The following is a 19709-nucleotide window of genomic DNA, read 5'->3' as shown; positions in this document are numbered from 1 at the left end:
TAACATAACAACAAACCACAAAAACAAGGATAATTATGTTAGTCCATGAGAGGGAAAAAACAACCCCAAGGGTAAGCAATACTTTTATTATTATAACAAATTTAAACATCAACAGTGTGTGCAAGCTTTTGAGTAGTCCTTGTTATGGTTGAAAAAGAAAAGAGAAGCACAGGAATCCAAACATTTGATGAGAAATTGTTGTTATGAGGTCAAATTTCAAAATGTAGTCCCAAGAAGAAGACAAAAGAATCAGTGATATATTTCCACTGATCAGAAAACAGCTAACAACTCATTCTGGGATGAAGAGGAAAGGAGGTCTTTCCCCTGAAAAGAGGGGGCTCATTACAATTCTGAAAGTGGTCATTTTTACTTGGTGATATGATGAGTTAATGCCCTCCCTCTCTTCTGCATCAGTCACATGCCCATGATCAAGAGGCTGCCTAACAAAACCATATGGGAGGAAAGCACCTCTCTATTAATCCCTCCACATCCTCACAGAAGGGATTCACTTACAGAAGTTAGGAGCACAAAGATCATGCTTGGCTACCTTCACATGGGAACAAACTGTCAAAAAATCTAGAAGGGCAGAGTCAATACACCAGAAGAACAAATTGTGCTAGACTCTGGGAAAGGAGAGACAATGACATTGACTTTATGCTATACGGCAATCATCACTAGAGAAGTAGAACTGGGTGGGGAGAAGAGGGGGCACTTTCCCTTGTTCACAGTTCAATACTTCTGTACTTAACAACAAGTGAAGGAAGTCATAATAACAGCATTGCTCTGAAGCCATGCAAATGCCATCAGCAGAGCTACTCCCATGAGAGCTGCATGCATCTCCAGTATGAGATGTAATGTTATGCATGCTGTGCTGCTGCATGCAGAGGAGAGGGAGGGGGAATGCAAAATGAATGTGCACCTGTCTGCCACTTCAAAGCCAGCATTGAGACATGCCCTAGGAAACTAGTGAATTCATTTACAGACACTGTCTTTGAAACACAGAGGGTATTGAACCAAGCAGATATTTAGTGAATGCTAGCCTCTCTTCATCTCTAATGCTGGATTTGAGTTATGCTGCTTGAAAGAAGCAAATTTTCTCCTAAGACCACTGTGGATACTAGGCACATCCCCATTGTGCATTTAATATAGGGGCTGAAATCCACTCAGTCCAAGTAATGATATAACGATCTCATTTTTTTCATTCCCAAAATCAAACTGAAATGAAGTAGCATGGCAAAACTCACACTTCTACTGGTTTTATGATAAATGTATAAGCTTTAAAAGTACATGCAAAAATGTGTACATTGAGGGAAATGTGCACAATACAGTGGGCCCACCATATCTGTGACCCACTGCAGATATGAAAAACATGAATATCACACTGCATACCATTGATGCGAACATGCATGCTTCAGTGTATCATGTGTTTATGAATTACAATAATATGGGGAACAACAATCTGAAATCTCTGGAAAAAAATTCTTGTGTCAGAAGCAACTTGAGAAACTGCAAGTTGCTTCTAGTGTGAGAGAATTGGCTGTGTGCAAGGACGCTGCCCAGGGGACGCCCAGATGATTGATGTTTTTACCATCCTGTGGGAGGCTTGTCCCTGCATGAAAAGCTAGAGCTTGACAGCTTTCCCTGCTCCCCAGATTTGTATTGCCAACCTGTCAGTGACCAGTCTTGAAGGCACAAGGGTTTAGCCCATTGTGCCACCAGGGGCTCCTATATCTGGAGATAATATGTAGATATATATTATACAAATGTATAAGAGGAAATAAAAGAAGTTGATACTACTTGGTAAAGTGGAGAAGTACTGCATGTAGATTGAATCAATCAGGGAAGCCATAGTCCTGAGTTTTCAGGACATGAGAGGCAGCTGATGACTGGGGCTCTTGGAGCTCTCTTATTCATAAGGGCACCATAAGGCAAAGGAAATAACAAAATAAAATAAGAAAAAAATGGCTGACATATACACGTAAATTAGGAATAGTGCTAATATCAATTTATATGTTAGAAAATGTACATACAAATGCATATGAATTTTCATGCAGATTTTTAAAAAAGATGAAACTGGGACAGAAAAAAATAAATTAAGATTGGAAAAGAGAACGAATGAGACCTGAGGTTGCCAGACATCCCTAGTTGAGAGTAAAGGGCTTATAGATGCTGAAGGCTGCTATCCCCTAGACAAGATAAATGTACCACTATTCTGCTGTTAATAAAGGGCATTTTCCAAAGCTCTCTGTTAAGTTAGAGTACTGAGGACCAACAACAGATGTAGGAGTAGGCTCAGTTTCATTTGCTTCAAGAGACTCCTGCTGTGACACCCTATAAAGCTTCTGCCTCCACTCTGCTATCTCCATTCTCTATTTCCTCCATTGAAACCAGCAACAAAAAGAATAACTGTGGGCATTTCTATGAGCTGTATATATTTTGAGCACTAAGGTTGCACTTATGTCCTTATTTGTCTGGAAGTAAGTCTCAGTGAGGAATATTTCCCAACTTATATGTATAAGGCTGCACTTCAAGCAACTTACGACCATAAACTAGACTGAAGCAAATAACACCTCAGTTGAGCAATGGAGTTTCCCCAGGAACCACAACTATTTTAGGGCCCCATCCCTTACCCTTTAATGACAAGATTGTGTATCACATTGGTTACTTCCAGCAAAGCCTTAAGACACTCTGCCCCATATTTTGAGAACATCAGCAGAACTGTGCATGCATGTACACATATACATACAGGCACAATAAACAAGACTGTCCTATGGACCTTTAAAAGCAAGGTGTTTCACAGCAGCATAAAGTCTTGTGTGCTTATTAAATTTATGAAATAATAAAAGGAATGTTATTTCTCAATAATTTTCCCCAAACCAAGAACTTTCTTGTTTCAGGGCGAGACCACCTTGATACCAGGCACTCAGAATGGACAGATAAAAGCTTAGCAATAGGTTCTTGGCATTATTCATACTTGTTTTCATTGTGGTGCGCATAAATACAGCAGTACAAAAAGATCAGAAACCAGAAGAGCCACCCTCTTGAGTAGAGCTGGCAAGATGCACTATTGCAGCTGCTTCCATTCTTTGCAGAAAATGATAGCAAAGAAGGCAGCAAAACATAGCTTAATTGCAGTAATACTGAACAGTAGCCACCCTCCATCAGCATCCAGATGACAAGCAAGGTATTGATTATTAACAGTCCATTCTTACCAAAATGAAGCAGTCTGCATCGGGATAACTCTCTCAGCCCCCTTCCCCCCAATTTATTCTTTCAAACAAAAGGCTTGCTTTGGGTGGTTGGTTGGGTCCTGGGGACAGAAAACTGGCTTCCTGGCCCACCAAAGTTGCCTACCATGGTGTAGATAAAACTAAGTCCATAAACAAACATTTGTTCCTTGGTAAACAATGGTGATTCTACCACAGCATAGACTGAGACTCAATTATTTTATATGGTTCCATGTCAGGGAACAATGGCACCATATTTCATTTGTAGTTGAGAGACAATGACCTTTCTTTCATCAGAGTCAAGTAACTACTGAGTAATAGATTACTGTTGTGTTGCACACTGGAATAATTCATCCCTTAAGAGTGGGGTGAATATCTCTGTTCCTTTATTGCTCAGTTTATTAATATGGGCATCAAATAGAAGCTATCAGATTAACACTTTAATCCATAATGGTGAAACAATATCAATGATCAAGACATCATCCTACAAGGGCTGGAGTAAATGGTCAACAGCTACACCAGTCTAAAATACAGGTTGTAAAATAGCTACTAACAGATTTTTATTAATTTTAACAGAAGTTGGATCATCTACTCTTTGGGATTATAACTTCCATTCGGGGTGAGGGATTCTGGGGGTTGCAGCCTAAAAACTAACTTTCCAAGTTCTGAATTTCAACGGGAAGCAAATAGATATAGCACATCTAAAATCAATTGTTAGTCACAAAGGTAGGTCAAAAGAATCAACTGGAACCTGATGCAACATTTATATAACTTCTATTCAGTCAATGAATCTACTGTAGTATAACAATCCAATTTAGGCTACAATACAGTCCTGAAATGATATGTGTTTGACCACTATAACAACAACAACAAGTCCCAAATGTGTAAATTTTAGGAACCATTATGATCTGCAGTATTACTGGAGGACTCAGTTTAGTATTTTGACATTTTCTGGTGTAAACAAGCTTCTTCTGATTTATATAATCAGAGCTAGATCAGAGATTGTGTTTGCTGCCCTACTTCCCACTACACACATAGGTGTGTGTGTGTTTCAGGTTTATAAGATAGCACTAGAAATATACACTTTGCCTTTTGTATGAACAAGATCAGATTCACTATTTTGTCAAGACTCCTTGTATTGCGAGACTAGTTTTAGAGACAAAGGTATGTATATATAGCAAGTCAGAGATATTGTCCATGAAGTCATTGTAAAAAGAGTAAATTATTTCTAATTTACTTTAAAAGAATATATTTTAAGGCTGGAGAATTTTATTTATAGCCTGTTTCTATGCCAAAGTCCCAAATGTTGTGAATAAATCATATATTAAAAATACTGCTGCATAAATCCAATCCTTAAAATAACCATAGAATCTCAGGAAAGGGCCAGTATATAATATTTCTCAATTTAGAGGCCTAAGAAGATACTATTTCAGATTTGGACTTGGCAAAACATATGCTCCCAGAAGAAAGACCAGTGCTCTAAAGATTTATGTCATGTACTGACAGCAATCTTGCTCTACTGACTACTGATAGAGCAATTCTTCATATCCAAGGGTGGTGTAAAAAGGCCATCATAACAGGCAAACCAAACCTCAGAGTGATCTCAGCTACCTGTATCTAAGAACATTGGGGAGCAAGTTGGTACGTGTATATATGCGCCTGTCAACTTATGGTGACCCTATCCACTTCATATTTTTATTACCCAAGGAAGACTCAGCTGTTTTTGACAGTTCCTTCCTCTGAAATATAATCTTCAGCACCTGGTATTAGTTGGTGGTCTCCCATCCAAGTACTAACCAAGCTTGACGATGTGTCGCATCCAACAGCAGAGGAGATCTGATACTTTTTGGGTATTTAGGCAGTTTTACAGGGGGCTTAATGGGATGATCCAAAAACAGTATAACAAATAAAGAGCAAAGTTACTGTATCTGTACAATAAGCAACTGTTTCTTATCACTTTTATACATTACTTTTAAGGGCGGTTTAAGAGGCGTTTTGACAGGTTTCATGCCATTCCTTCATCAATTTTAAGGTGTTTTTAAAAAATGCAACTGGGGATGACAGAAAAGCAACTAGCAAGTGAACAGTTAAAATAATTTATTTCAAACACTGTAAAAAGTAACTTTCCAAGCTCTGATCCCTGGCTCTACCTTTCACTGTGATCACAGCAGGGGAGAAAGATCTCTCCCCTGGAAGTTATTGGTTTAGAACAGGGTTCTCAAACTTTTCCAGCCACAGAGCCCTTTTTGAAGCAAAAGTTTCTCATGGAGCCCCATCCACGTGTGTACAATAGGGTAATAATGTATAGAGATCAGGCATGGGTCGGGCCAGTGGCAGATGGATGGAGAGTGTTTGTGTGAACTAATTCACACAGTGAAAAAAGAGGAGGAGGAGGAGGAGGAAAGAAAGATCAATACAATATTTAAAACAAAGAACAATTTTAACCAACATAAACTTAACAGTATTTCAGTGGAAGACCCCAGGGGCCATCCAGTCCAACCCCTTTCTACCATACAGGAAAAGCACAATCAAAGCATCCCCAACAAATGACCATCCAACATTTGTAATAAATAAATAAATAATAGGAGCAGCCCCAGAGGCCATCCAGTCCAAACTGCTTCTGCCATGCAGGAAAAACACAATCAAAGCATCCCTGAGCAGTTGGAGGGAAATAGGGTTTTGGAAGCAAGCAAGGCAAGGGGGAAAGGATCTGTGTGTCAAGGAAGGTGAAGATAAAAGGCTTTTCATGGCAGGGGAGGTGAGGAAAAGAGGCTTTTGGCAGCAAGGGAGGGGGGAAGGCTTTTGGTAGCAAGGGGGCCAAGGGGCCAAGGCTTTTGGTGGAAATAGAGGCAAGGAGAGGAGGAAGAACAGGATAGAGAGGGGAAGCTAGAAGAAGGGAGGAGGAGAGAAATAATAGAGAAAGAGAGAATGAAAGAAGGTGGTGCTAGGCCCGGACAGTGGCCATGGTGGGACAATCCTTTATGGAAAGGCAAACAAACAGGCAGGGAGAGTCAGGGCATGTATGTGCAATAGTCAGGTTGGATTAGAGCAGGGAAGGGGGTTGGAAGAGGAGGAAAGTGCAGAGCCCCTCAGTAGGCTTCGCGGAGCCCCAAGGGCAATACATTTGATAAAGTTGGAAAGAGTGGTTCTTCTAATGTTTTGAAAGTGTGCCCAGTGGCCAGATTATACTTATTTTTACAGTATTAGTATGCTGCCACTCAACTTTGTATGTTGTTGAAAAAACATATGCCATGCTTCCCAAGTTCACATGGACCCACCTCTGACAAAAGATGAGCACCTATGAGTGGGTCAAGATTGTCAATATACAAAAGGGAGGAGTTCACCTGAGGACAGAAAATGCTCCTCCGAAAAACACAACCCAGAAATGCTATTTTAGAACTGTCATTAGAACAGCTCACTCCATGGTGACCGATTTGTGAAAACACTTGCATCTGCTGTGCATAGAGAAAGGCAATTAGCTTTCCCCCCCTCTAACCTTAAGGAAGGTTCTCAAGATCAATTACCACTTTTTAATATGAACTATTTCCTGTTCACCTTGTTTCCTGGGTGGTTTAAAAGAGCATCCCTACACACAAAAAGTGGCTGGACAAAAAAAAAAAAAGGTTGGGAATGAATGGGAGATCTTATCTGGTGAGGGTGCTTGATGAGGTCCAGCAGAACCAGGTTCAGATCCCCACCATTCTATTAAACCTACTGGGCGACCTTGGCCCAGGGGCTGGTGAGAGGTCCATCCTCCACTCCAATTGCCATTGCTCTGGCCTATAAAGGAGAAAAGAGCAACTGAACACATCTTCCTCATGCCTTGACCCAAAGGTTGGCAGCAGCCTCTTCCTCCATGTTCCCCCTGTTGTTGCTCTGGTCTCTGAGCCACCAGCACCTGCTGGGCGTAACCCCCTCCCCTTCTGCCATTCCCATTTCCTTTTCTCTCTTGGCTCTTTTAGACTGAGGGCAGGGAACTGTCACATTAACTGGGAGCATTTTTGGACTGAAGACCAGGATGCAAATAATGCAAACCAATCCATATAAATAAAAATGTAATGCTCATTTGTGGGATTTAACATAACTCAAAAACCACTGGATGAATTGACACCAAATTTGGAAATAATACACCTAACAACACAATGAGTGACCATCACTCAAAAAACCTGATTTTGTCATTTGGGAGTTGTAGTTGCTGGGATTTATAGTTCACCTACAATCAAAGAGCATTCTGAATTCCACTAATGATGGAACTGAACCAAACTTGGCACACAGGACTTCCAAGACCAACAGAAAACAGTAGAAGGGTTTGGTGGACATTGACCTTGAGTTTTGGAGTTATAGTTTACCTACATCCAGAGAGCACTGTGGACTCAAACAATTATGGATCTGTACCAAACTTTGCACGAATACTTCATATGCCCAAATATGAACACAGATGTTTGGGGGAAATAGACCTTGACATTAGGAAGTTGTAGTTGCTGGGATTTATAGTTCACCTACAATCAAAGAGTATTCTGAACCCCACCAATGATAGAATTGAACCAAACTTTCCACACAGAACCTCCACGACCAACAGAAAATACTGTGTTTTCTGATGGTTTTGGTGACCCCTCTGACACCCCTTTATGACTTCCGCAGGGGTCCTGAACCCCAGGTTGAGAAATGCTGCCTTAAAGCCATCCAGTCCAACTCCCTTCACCAGGGCAAGAAAACATAACCAAAGCCCTCTTGACAAAGAGCCATCCAGCCATAGATATAGATAGATATGATTCACACACACACACATGTATATGACAGATATAGTATCACAGATTTGAAAGGGACCCCAAAAGAAGGACAATAATATGTTGCATGTTCCAGAGTAGGCAAACCAGACAATCTCTACATCAACATTGACAAAGAAACAGCAAGAAATACTGTCTACCCACAAGCATCAAGATATTACAGATTAGAACAAAAGACTTTCTCATTAATTTATTTTCCAGATCAAGAGACTGGGCCACAGCACGCATGGCAGTGAATAGCTAGTCATAAAATCATAGAATCATAGAATCAAAGAGTTGGAAGAGACCTCATGGGCTATCCAGTCCAACCCCCTGCCAAGAAGCAGGAATATTGCATTCAAATTACCCCTGACAGATGGCCATTCAGCCTCTGTTTAAAAGCTTACAAAGAAGGAGCCTATATAAATAAAAATGTAATGTTTGTTTGTGGGAGTAACATAACGAATCGACACCAAATTTGGACACAATACACCTATCAGGCCAATGAGTGACCATCACTCATAAAATCACTGGAAAACATGGCAGAAGAGACTTAAAAAGCCAAAAAATAAAAAATACATTACAACACACGTGCAAAATCACATATATACACATATATACAAATATACAAACACACAAAACACATAGACTGGGCCACAGGTATGCGTGGCAGGGGACAGCTAATAAATAAATAAATAAATAAATAGACTCTCTTCTCCTCAGTTTGACTCATCTTGCTGGATTATTGTGAGGATAAGGACAGGGGAAAAGTGGGCCATGTACATACGAGCTCACTGAAGCATGCCTAAATCAAATACAGGCAGTCCCCAAGTTACAAACACCTGACTTGCAAACGACTCATAGTTAAAAACAGGAGTGAGATAATAGGAAAAGAGAGAAAACTACCCCTAGGAAGAGAAATTCATGCCCGGAAGAGTTATTATGGGGGAAAGTTGTCTCCACTGAGGTTTTAGCACCAATCCTTGTTTCCACAACAAGCCAAATTTTTCAAAATCCAATTATCACAGAAACAGAAAGTGAGGTGAAATCTTCTGAAAGGGGGCACAGACAGCAAAATAAACACCATAGGAGTGTTAACTCTTCCCAATACTATCCACACACACATATACAAAGAGAGGCAGAGATATATGTATGTGCAGTGAGGAAAAAAGTATTTAGTCAGATACCAATTGTACAAGTTCTCCCACTTAAAAAGATGAGAGAGAGGCCTGTTATCGACATCATAGGTAGACCTCAACTATGAGAAACAACATGAGAAAACACATCCAGAAAAATCACATTGTCTGATTTTTAATGAAGTTATTTGCAAATTATGGTGGAAAATAAGTGGGAGAACTTGTACAATTAGTATCTGACTAAATACTCCCCCCTCCCCTCCCCCCCACTGTATCTCTGTGGCTGGAGTTGCACTTTAAAAGGTCCCTGTTCCAACTTACACACAGATTCAACGTAAGAACAAACTTACAGAACCTATCTTGTGCATAACTTGAAGTCTACCTGTCAATAAAAGAGGGGTGCAACCCTGCGGTCTTCCCTTCATATTCACCCCAGTTGTCCTCTCCCATTTCCCTGCATCTTGGCTCCTGCTGGGAAAGCTGAGCCACTACAAGAGAAGGTTCTGCCAAAGTCTCTGCCGCCACTTAAGGAAACCAGTGCCTCAGCTAGAAGCAGGCGGGTAAGCAAAAGTAACGTGTTCAGCCCTGCAGCAATTGCTCAAATTGGAAAGGTCCTCTTGTTATTAAAAAAACAAGTTGCTGCATTCAGCATCCATGTTTGGGGGCGCTATGTAACACACAGCCTCCGAACTAGAGGAACTACACATCCCATGAAATGAGACCGCTGCCTCCTTGCTTAGTCACAGAACACATTCCAAAACTTGACCCTCTGTCCAGGCCCATAGCCAGGACTTTGATTCGGGGGGGGGGGGGGGGCTGAGTCTGAGTGAAAGAGGGTCTACCCTAGCAAACCTTTTGTATCATTACCCCAATACCCCCATGCATATGGGATATATTGAGCATGGTGATCAGATCATGATAGGAATAAACATAAGTTTAAATAATGTACCAGTAAGGCCTTCTCACAGACCACCATGAGAATTTCGGGGGAGGGGGGGGCTGAAGCCCCTCAAGCCCCTCCCTCCCCTCTACATGCCTGCCTCTGTCAGAAGAGCTACGCTATAAGACTAATGCAGTTTGACATTACTTTACAACAGTTCAATGCTATGGGAGACTGAGCTTTATTTACAAGGTCTGTCAAAGAGTGCTGGTGCCTCACCAAATGAGGACTCCCAGCATTCCCTAGCATTGAGCCATGGCAGTTCTAAGTGCTGTCAAACTGCATTCGTTCTCCAGTGGAGATGCACTCTAGCTGGAGACAGCATCCAAGCCTCTCCTGTTCTGCCGATTGCCCCAAGGGGTCCCTGGGCAGGTGGAAGAGTTGGCTGGGCAAAAGAGGCAAAAGGCCAAGCCTTTCTCCCATCCTGGGGAGGCTCACTGCCCTCATCCATGGCTCCATGGAGGGGAAAGGCACCAAATCCACGCAGGCAGCGCTGCTGACCTCCTCCAAGCCCCCCCCCCCCCCCGCCGCGGTGGCAGCCTCTCCAAGCGAGGCCCACCTTCCACCGAGACTCTTCCCTGCAGTCTCCGGCGGGGGCGCGCGCCAGGGAGCACGGGCGCGCGCACGGCCCCGCACACATCGCATCCATATACACACCGGTGGGCTTGAACGGCGCAGCCCCTGCGAGAGGTTGTTCGCGCACACAACACACACGCCTGACACCATGTAGCGTGACCCCATTTCAGTTGCCCCGGGCTCAATGCCAGGGAAGCCCGGAAGTTGTCGTTTGCAGCAGTGAAGACCTTGCAAAAAACTACAGCTCCCACTGTTCCATAGCCCTGAGCCGTGGCAGTTCGAGTGGCGCTACACTACATTCATTCCGCGGCGTAAATGCAATTCACGTCGGTGGGGAGGGGCGGAAAGGGAGGGGGGGGGGGTTAAAAAGAGGACATGGCCCCTCTGGGAGTTGTAGTTCACCCACAACCAGAGAAACTGTGGCCTCCACTGATGATGGACCTGGACCAAACTCGGCATACACAGAGCCCCCATGGCTAACTCACCCTACTGGAGGGGTTTGAGGGATTGGCTCACAACAGAGGGAGTTGTAGTTTACCCTACTGCCAGAGAGCACACTCAAAGCAATCCGTGATGCATCAATTCAAATCGCTGGGGAGGGGGATAAAAAGAGGACATGGACCCCCTGGGAGTTGTAGTTCACCCACAACTCGAGAAACTGTGGCCTCCACTGATGATGGACCTGGACCAAACTTGGCACACAGAGTCCCCAACCTACTGGAGGGTTTTGAGGGGACTGTCTCACCACAGAGGGATTTGTAGTTTACCCTACAGCCAAAGAGAACACTGAACCCCATCCGTGATGCATCAATTCACGTCGCTGGGGAGGGGGATAAAACGAGGACATGGCCCCTCTGGGAGTTGTAGTTCACCCACAACTCGAGAAACTGCGGGCTCCACTGTTGATGGACCTGGACCAAACTTGGCATCACAGAGTCCCCATGACTAACTCAACCTACTGGAGGGGTTTGAGGGGACTGGCTCACCATAGTGGGAGTTGTAGTTTACCCTACGGCTAGAGTCAGCACACTGAACCCCACCCATTGGTGCATCAATTCACATCGCTGGGGAAGGGCGGAGGGGGAGAGGAGTAAAAAGAGGACATGGCCACGCCCAACACAACGCCCCCCCCCCTTTCCTCCCTGGATCTGAAGAAGCCCCTCTGGACTGTATTCGAGAGCAAAGCAAGGAGGCAGAAGCAGGGGCCTGCCAAAAAGGAAGGAAGGAAGGAAGGAAGGAAAGCTCCCTCCTTCCCTCTGCAACAAAGGCGCCGCGGTCTTTACGCAGAGCCCTTTCCTTCCTTCCTTCCCGGCTCCCCGCCTTCGGCCCCTCCCCGCGTGCCCTTACCTGGCCCGTCCGCCTTCCCGGAGGCGCTGAGAGCCCCGCGGGGCCAGGGTCCCCCTCGCAGCTGGCGCCTTCGGCCCGTCCCCCTCGGGTCCGCCTCCGCGGCTCTGCCTCGCCCAGCCCCCTTCCCTGCCCAATGGAACCGGCCGCCGGGCTGAGCTCACGGAAGAGCCCACCACGCCGGCGCCGCCAGCTGCACCACTTCCAATAGGAGAGGCGCCAGCAGCAGAAGCCCCGGCCTCCCCCCGCCGAGGAAGTGGGCTCGTCCGCAGCCCGGCTCCATCTGCGCCGGCAGAACGAAGGGAGGGAGGCAGGGAGGGAAGGAGGGCGGCCGTATTTCTCCGAAGAGGAGGCGCCGCCGCGGCCAGGGATTCCGAGAACGGGGCCGTAATGCGCCCAAAGCGCGCCACTCGCCAACTCCGAAGTCTTTCTTTGCGGGGAAGGAAGCAAGGAAGGGCCCCTGGCGAAGCCCACAAAGCGTAGCTGCACCCAGGAGTACCCGTTCCGCCTGACGGACAGCCCCCTCCGGTTCCTGTCGGGGAGGCGCCGCCTGCTTTTTGCTTTGGGTCTGTAGAGGCAGCTCCCCACTTTGGGTTGCTGTGAGTTTTCGGGTCTGTCTGGTCATGTTCCAGAAGCATTCTCTCCTGACGTTTCGCCTGCATCTATGGCAGGCATCCTCAGAGCTTATGGCAGGATGCCTGCCATAGACGTGGGCGAAACCTCAGGAGAGAATGCTTCTGGAACATGGCCATACAGACTCACAGCAACCCAGTGATTCCGGCCATGAAAGCCTTCAACAACACAGCTCCCACCTTCCTTTGCTTGTACTAGGCAAGTCTGGTGGGCGGTTTGAGGTTTGAGTGGTCTGAGGACCTCACAACCTCTGAGGATGCCAGCCATAGATGCACGTGAAACGTCAGGAGAGAATGCTTCTGGAACATGGCCATACAGCCCAGAAAACTTACAGCAACCCAACGTTAGGTTCCCCACAGACCTGGTTTGGGGGATAAAATGCAGTCCTCCAGGACTGATTCAAAAAGATATTCCACCTGAGGATTTGGAAGAACTTCCTGACTGTAAGAGCTCTTTGGCAGTGGGATATGCTGCCTGGGAGTGTGGTGGAATCGCCTTCTCTAGAGGGCTTTCAGCAGCCATCCGTCAGGAGTGTTTTGATTGTGTGTCCCTGCATGGCAGAATGAGGTTGGACTGGATGGCCCTTGGGGACTTTTCCAACTCTAGGACTCTCTGACTGGACTACAGCTGCCACATTCCTTATCATTGGCTGTGCTGGGTAGGTAACATTAAGTCTAGTCATGTCCAACTCTGGGGGGTGGTGAAGAAGCTGAAGAACCAGTGTTGTCTGTAGACACCTCCATGGTCATATGGCCAGCATGACTGCATGAATCACCGTTACCTTCCCACAGAAGCGGTACCTATTCATCTTCTCACATATACATGTTTTCAAACTGCTAGGTTGGCAGAAGCTGGAGCTAACAGCGGGAGCTCACCATACTCCCTGGATTCGAACCGCCAACCTTTTAGTCAGCAAGTTGAGCAGCTCAGCAGGTTAACCCACTGCACCACCAAGGGCTAGGTAGATCCAATGAGGATTGTAGTCAAACAGCCAGAGGAGAGCCACACTTTGCCCAATCGTTGCGGGTCTGAGCAATGCTACATGTGAAAAAGAGCTGGGCAGTTTAATAGAGTGAGAGTTAAATCTGCATCAATGGTGTGGTACAGCTGCCAAAAGAGCCCGTGCAATTCTAGGCTGCTTCAACAGGAGTAGAAAGAAGGGAGGGGTCTGTGCTATTCTATTCCGCTTTGGTCAGACCTCATCTGGAATACTGTGACCAGTTCCAACCACCACCATTCAGGAAGGATAGTGATACACAGGAGTACAGTAGAGTCTGTATGTAGTAATTACTGTAATTACGAATTTAGCACCAAAACATCGCAATGTATTGAAACAGTTGTGGATCCAGGTGGGAGGCAGACTGTGTTGGATAATACAGAACATTGGATGAGCAAAGGTTGGATAAGCAAGATTCTACTGTATGTTCAAAGAAGGGGAACTGAGATAGTCAGAAGCCTGGAGACCAAGCCTTATGTGGAAGGACTGGCTTTTGTGTGGCAAAAAGAAAACCTGGAAATCATGGACATCTTTCTATATCCAATGGAACATCATTTAGAGTTGTTTTCTGTTGTTTCAAAGACTAGAGTACTAATAGCTATGTGCAAATTACAGTTGGCTCTCCTCATCCACAGATTCTGTGACCACGGATTCTTTGTTTTTGCCATTTTGCATAAAGGATACCATTTTGCCATGCCATTGTACAAGGACTTGAGCATTTTGCTATCCATGGGGGAAGGGTGGCCTGGAACAAACCTCAGCGGATACCAAGGACCCACTGTATAAGGAAAGCAATTTCACCTAAATATAAGGAAAAACTTTCTGATGGTTAGAGCTGCTCAACAGTGGTATGGAGTGCCCCAAAGAAAAGTTGACTTTCCTTCTGAATGTGTCTTTGAACATTGGTTGAATACCCACCTGCCTTGTGTGCTTTAGTCGTATAATTCCTGCACAGCAGAGAGGTGAGGTAGGTGGCCCTGCAGATCCCTTCCAACTCTCTGATACTTACAAATAATAATAATCTATATAAATAAAAATGTAATGTTCGTTTGTGGGATTAACAGAACTCAAAAACACACTGGACGAATTGACGCCAAATTTGGCCACAAGATACCTACTAACCCAAGGAGTGACCATCACTCAAAAAAATTGAGTTTGTCATTTGGGAGTTATAGTTGCTGGGATTTATAGTTCACCTACAATTAGAGAGTATTCAGACCTCCACCAGTAATGGAATTGAACCAAACATGGCACACAGGACACCCATGACCAACAGAAAACACCAGAAGGGTTTGGTGGGCATTGATGTTGAGTTTGGGAGTTGTAATACACCTACATCCAGAGAGCACTGTGGACTCAAACAATGATGGATCTGGACCAAACTTGGCACACATATTCCATATGCCTAACTAGGAACACAGATGTAGCTTGGGGGAAATAGACCTTGACATTTGGGAGTTGTAGTTACTGGGATTTATAGTTCACCTACAATCAAAGAGCATTCTGAACCCCACGAATGATAGAATTCGGGCAAACTTTCCACACAGAACCCCTATGACCAATAGAAAATACTTAAGACCATTCAGTCCAACTCCCTCCACCAGGGCAAGAAAACGTGTTCAAATACTGTTTACCCACAAGCATAAAGAATTACATATATTAGAAACCAACACTTTCTCATTACTTTATTTTCCAGATCACCAGACTGGGACACAGCAATGCGTGGCAGGGGACGGCTAGTAATCTATATAAATAAAAATGTAATGTTCAGTTCTTGTGGGTTTTTTCGGGCTATATGGCCATGTTCTAGAGGCATTTCTCCTGACGTTTCGCCTGCATCTATGGCAAGCTTCCTCAGAGGGTGAATGTAATGTTCGTTTGTGGGATTAACATAAACCAAAAACCACTAGGCGAATTGACACCAAATTTGGACACAATACACCTATCAGGCCAACGAGTGACCATCACTCATAAAAACACTGAAAAACTTAGTGGAGAAGATTTTAAAAGCCAAAAAAATAAAAATTACATTACAATGCATGCACAAAACCACATATATACAAATATACACATATATACACACACAAAACACGTATACACAGACTGGGCCACTGCAACGCATGGCAGGGGATGGCTAATAATAATAATAATAATAATAATAATACACTTTATTTATATTCCGCCCTTCTCCCCTAGGGTACTCAGAGCAGATTACAGCATTTACATACATAGGCAAGCATTCAATGCCTTTACAATCATACAATGAGAAACAAAAACAAACAAAGGCAGAGGCTTCTCCTTTCATTTCTGGATTCTGGAGGTGGTGCTCATCTCTGGCTCTGAGGAGATGCTTTTCTCTATTTTCAAGCCAAGGAGCCTGCATGGTCACCTCCTGATCGTCATCAGCTGAACTACAGCAATGCCATGAATTTCATATAGTTTTCTTAGTCAAGGTATACTCAGGTGGTTTGCCATTGCCTTCTTCTAATATAGCCTTCAAGACTGGATCTTCCTTGGTGGTTCCCCACAGAAGCACCAACCTGGCCTGAGCCTGCTTAGTTTCCAAGATTCGGATGGATTTGGTGCCTTCAGAGTATTTAGGCCTTTTGGGAACACGTGGCCCTCCAGATTATATTGCCAGTACAGTCCATTGTACCCAGCGCGAGCATGACCTTCAGCAACATCGGAGAGGTCACACATTCATTGCTTGTGGGATAAGTAAAGGCTCTTCTTTCCGCTGCAATGATGATGATGATGATGATGATGATGATAACAATAATAATACTTTATATCCTGCCCTCTCTTTTCAAGGGACTTGGTATGTGTATGTGTAAATGGAAGTGTGTGCCTTTAAAAGGTAATTTTAACATCTTTTCTTTAGGGTTGCAAGTTTGGGCCACCTGCAGGAAAGGCATACTCGCTGTCAAATCACCATTGCCTGCAGCCATCTCAGTGGTTTGTTTATTGTGGCGCTGGATGCAATGTGCTTCCTGGCAAGAAGAGATCCAGCTGCGGCTGACTCAAAGAACCGACTCTGAGGCTCTCACCGGATATACAGTAATGGACTACTAAGCAGGGTGCCATCTGCTGCCACCTTGTGTTAATAAGGATGCATTGCACCACAGGTTTTCCAACCCCAAGGAGTGTTTTCTGGAGAGGAGAAATTTTCACATGCTGAGGCTCAAGGATATTAGAGGCAAAGATGAAGTACTTTGGCCACATAATAAGAAGACAGGAAAGCGTAGAGAAGATAATGATGCTGGGGAAAATGGAAGGAAAAAGGAAGAGGGGCCGACCAAGGGCAAGCTGGACAGATGGTATCCTTGAAGTGACTAGCTTGACTTTGAAGGATCTGGGGGTGGCCACAGATGACAGGGAGCTCTGCCGTGGGCTGGTCCATGAGATCATAAAGAGTTGGAAGTGACTGAACAAATAAACAACAATGAGGGCAATCCAGACCATGGGAAGTTGTTTTTAATAAGAATGAATACAGTGACATGCTGAAGACATCTGTGATGAAGCAATAGTAAGTAGGATGGTGCCCCTGGGCCCAGAGCATCATCCTACTTACCACTTGCCTGGTTATGGATGTTTTCAGCATGTCTTTATTTTTCTTAAAAGTAATTTTCTCATCGCTGGATCAATAACTCTCATTAGGGTAACACAGGTAAAATGATCTATGGGGCCTCTGATGTATTGCTTCTCAATCAGGAAACGTAATGTGAAAATGATAAATCAATAATAAATTTGTTTATATGTCCTGCTGTTCAGCCACTAAATCTCCCAGAGTGGTTTGCAAATGGTTCATTTGACAGCTCCCTGCCCTCAGCCTTAAATAGAATGGACACTCAAGGAAAGAAAGGTGATTTTGCCTGTTATTCTCTCCCTCAGGCTACAACAGTAACAATTGGCATGGAGGAAGGCTATTTTAATTTCTGAACAATAGGCTTGGGCTGCAGTCCTGTTCTTGCTGTCCTTAGAATAAGCCCTGTCAAACTCAGACAGGCTTATTTATTTTTATTTCTTGTTGTTTATTCGTTCAGTTGCTTCCGACTCTTTGTGACCTCAGCCCACACCAGAGCACCCTGTCAGCCATGGCCACCCCAACTCCTTCAAGGTAGAGAGAGCCAGTCACTTCAAGGATACCATCCATCCATCTTGCCCTTGGTCATCCCCTCTTCCTTTTTCCTTCCATTTTCCCCAGCATCATTGTTTTCTCTAAGCTTTCCTGCCTTCTCATGATGTGGCCAAAGTACTTCATTTTTGCCCCTAATATCATTCCCTCCAGTGAGCAGTCATGCTTTATGGACTGGTTTGATCTTCTCTGTGGTCCAAGGCACTCTCAGAATTTTCCTCCATCACCACAGTTCAAAAGTATCTATTTTCCTTCACTCAGCCTTCCTTATGGTCCAGCTCTCGCATCCATAGGTTACTACGGGGAATACCATTGCTTTAACTATGCTTTAACTATTTATATCCCACCCTTCTCAACCCTGAAGGGGACTCAGAGCGGCCTTACAATCGGTAGCAATTCAATGCTGTCAACAAACAATAGAAAATAGATATGTGCATTAAAACAAATTAAAAACAATATAACATTAAATACAATTTTAAAATCATGTAATCTGAGGACATAGTCAAAGGCCATTTTGGTCATTATTGCACATATGTCTACTTTACTTATTGCAAAGCACTATTGGTCAAAAGCTTGGTCCCAAAGCCATGTTTTAACTTGCTTCCTGAAGGTCTTTGGGGAGGGGGCTGACCTGATTTCCCTGGGGAGAGAGTTATACAGCCAAGGGGCCACCACTGAGAAGGCCCTGTTCTTTGTCCCCACCAACCACACCTGCAAAGGAAGTGGGACTGTGATCTGGATCTCCCTAGATGATCTTAATCTCGAGATGGTTCATAGAGGGAGATACATTAAGACAGAAAAGCTGGGCCAGAACCATTTAGGGCTTTATAGGCCAAAGCCAGCACTTTGAATTGTGCTCAGTAGCAGATGGGCAGCCAGTGGAGCTAGAGTAACAGGAGGGATGTCCTCTCTTTGTATGCTGCTCCAGTGAGCAGTCTGACTGCCGCCCGTTGGACCACTTGAAATTTCTGAACAGTCTTCAAAGGCAACCCCACATAGAACACATTTCAGTACTCTATATGGAATGTAATAAGAGCATGGACTACCATGGCCAAGTCTGAGTTCTCAAGGTATGGGTGCAACTGGCACACATGTGCATAGTCTTACTTTTGCATAGACTTGCATAGATTTGGACTGCTAGAAAAAGTATTCCTGAATGTTGTTTATGAGGATGTTTTATTGCTCCTTTTAACACCAAGCATATACTTTTATCAGAATAAATATAAAAGAAGCAAAAACTAACTCCACATGGATTATGTGCAGTATCTAGTGTACTATACAAATAAAATATACTATTTTATGAGATAACATCTATATAAGGATTAACGAGACTAGTAAATCTCATTTCGTGTACATAAACATTCATCTCAGAAAGTCAGGGTAAAAAGAGCATATATGTTTCAAAGCATAACTAGACAGAGTTAATTTCCAAGGTTATACAGGAGTACATTAGCAGCTATCGTCATCAAAACTTCAGCTTCATAAAACTGCAAAACGGATTGTACATCCACAGGTTTCACCATCTTTTTTTGTGTGTGTCAGGAGTGACTTGAAAAACTGCACATCACTTGTGGTGTGAGAGAATTGTCCGCCTGCAAGGATGTTTTTATGTTTTACTATCCTTGTGGGAGGCTTCTCTTATGTCCCCGCATGGGGAGCCGGAGCTGATAGAGGGAGCTCATCTGCACTCTCCCCGTATTTGAACCTCCGACCTGTCCTGCCGGTACAAGGGCTTAATTCATAGCTTTTTAAAATTCAAAAAGCAAACTGATTTTGCCATTCTATATAAAGGACACTACTTTACTACAGCATTATATATAATGGGGACTTGAGTGTCAATGGATTTTTGTATGCATGATGATGCTGATGTTGGCTGAAGCCAGGGCTCACAAAAGGTTGAAGTTCAGAAATTACCTCTAGTTATCTTGTTCAGCTTCAGAAGCAGGAAAATAGTC

The 19709-nt window shown here is 44.2% G+C and overlaps 1 protein-coding gene across 1 annotated transcript in view; it reads right to left on the bottom strand.

The window, feature by feature from the left end:
- The window catches only part of RNF44 (ring finger protein 44), an 88206-nt gene extending 76008 nt beyond the window's left edge, over positions 1-12198 (bottom strand). Inside the window, exon 1 of the mRNA XM_060765593.2 lies at positions 11993-12198. The gene's annotated coding sequence lies outside the window, so the exon portion shown is untranslated. The remainder of the gene's footprint in view (positions 1-11992) is intronic.
- Between the last annotated feature and the right edge of the window lie 7511 nt (positions 12199-19709).

Source organism: Anolis sagrei, chromosome 2, assembly GCF_037176765.1.
Source record: "Anolis sagrei isolate rAnoSag1 chromosome 2, rAnoSag1.mat, whole genome shotgun sequence".
Taxonomy (NCBI): domain Eukaryota; kingdom Metazoa; phylum Chordata; class Lepidosauria; order Squamata; family Dactyloidae; genus Anolis; species Anolis sagrei.
Note: the sequence above shows the minus strand (reverse complement) of the source record. Positions and strands in the feature narration are given on the sequence as shown.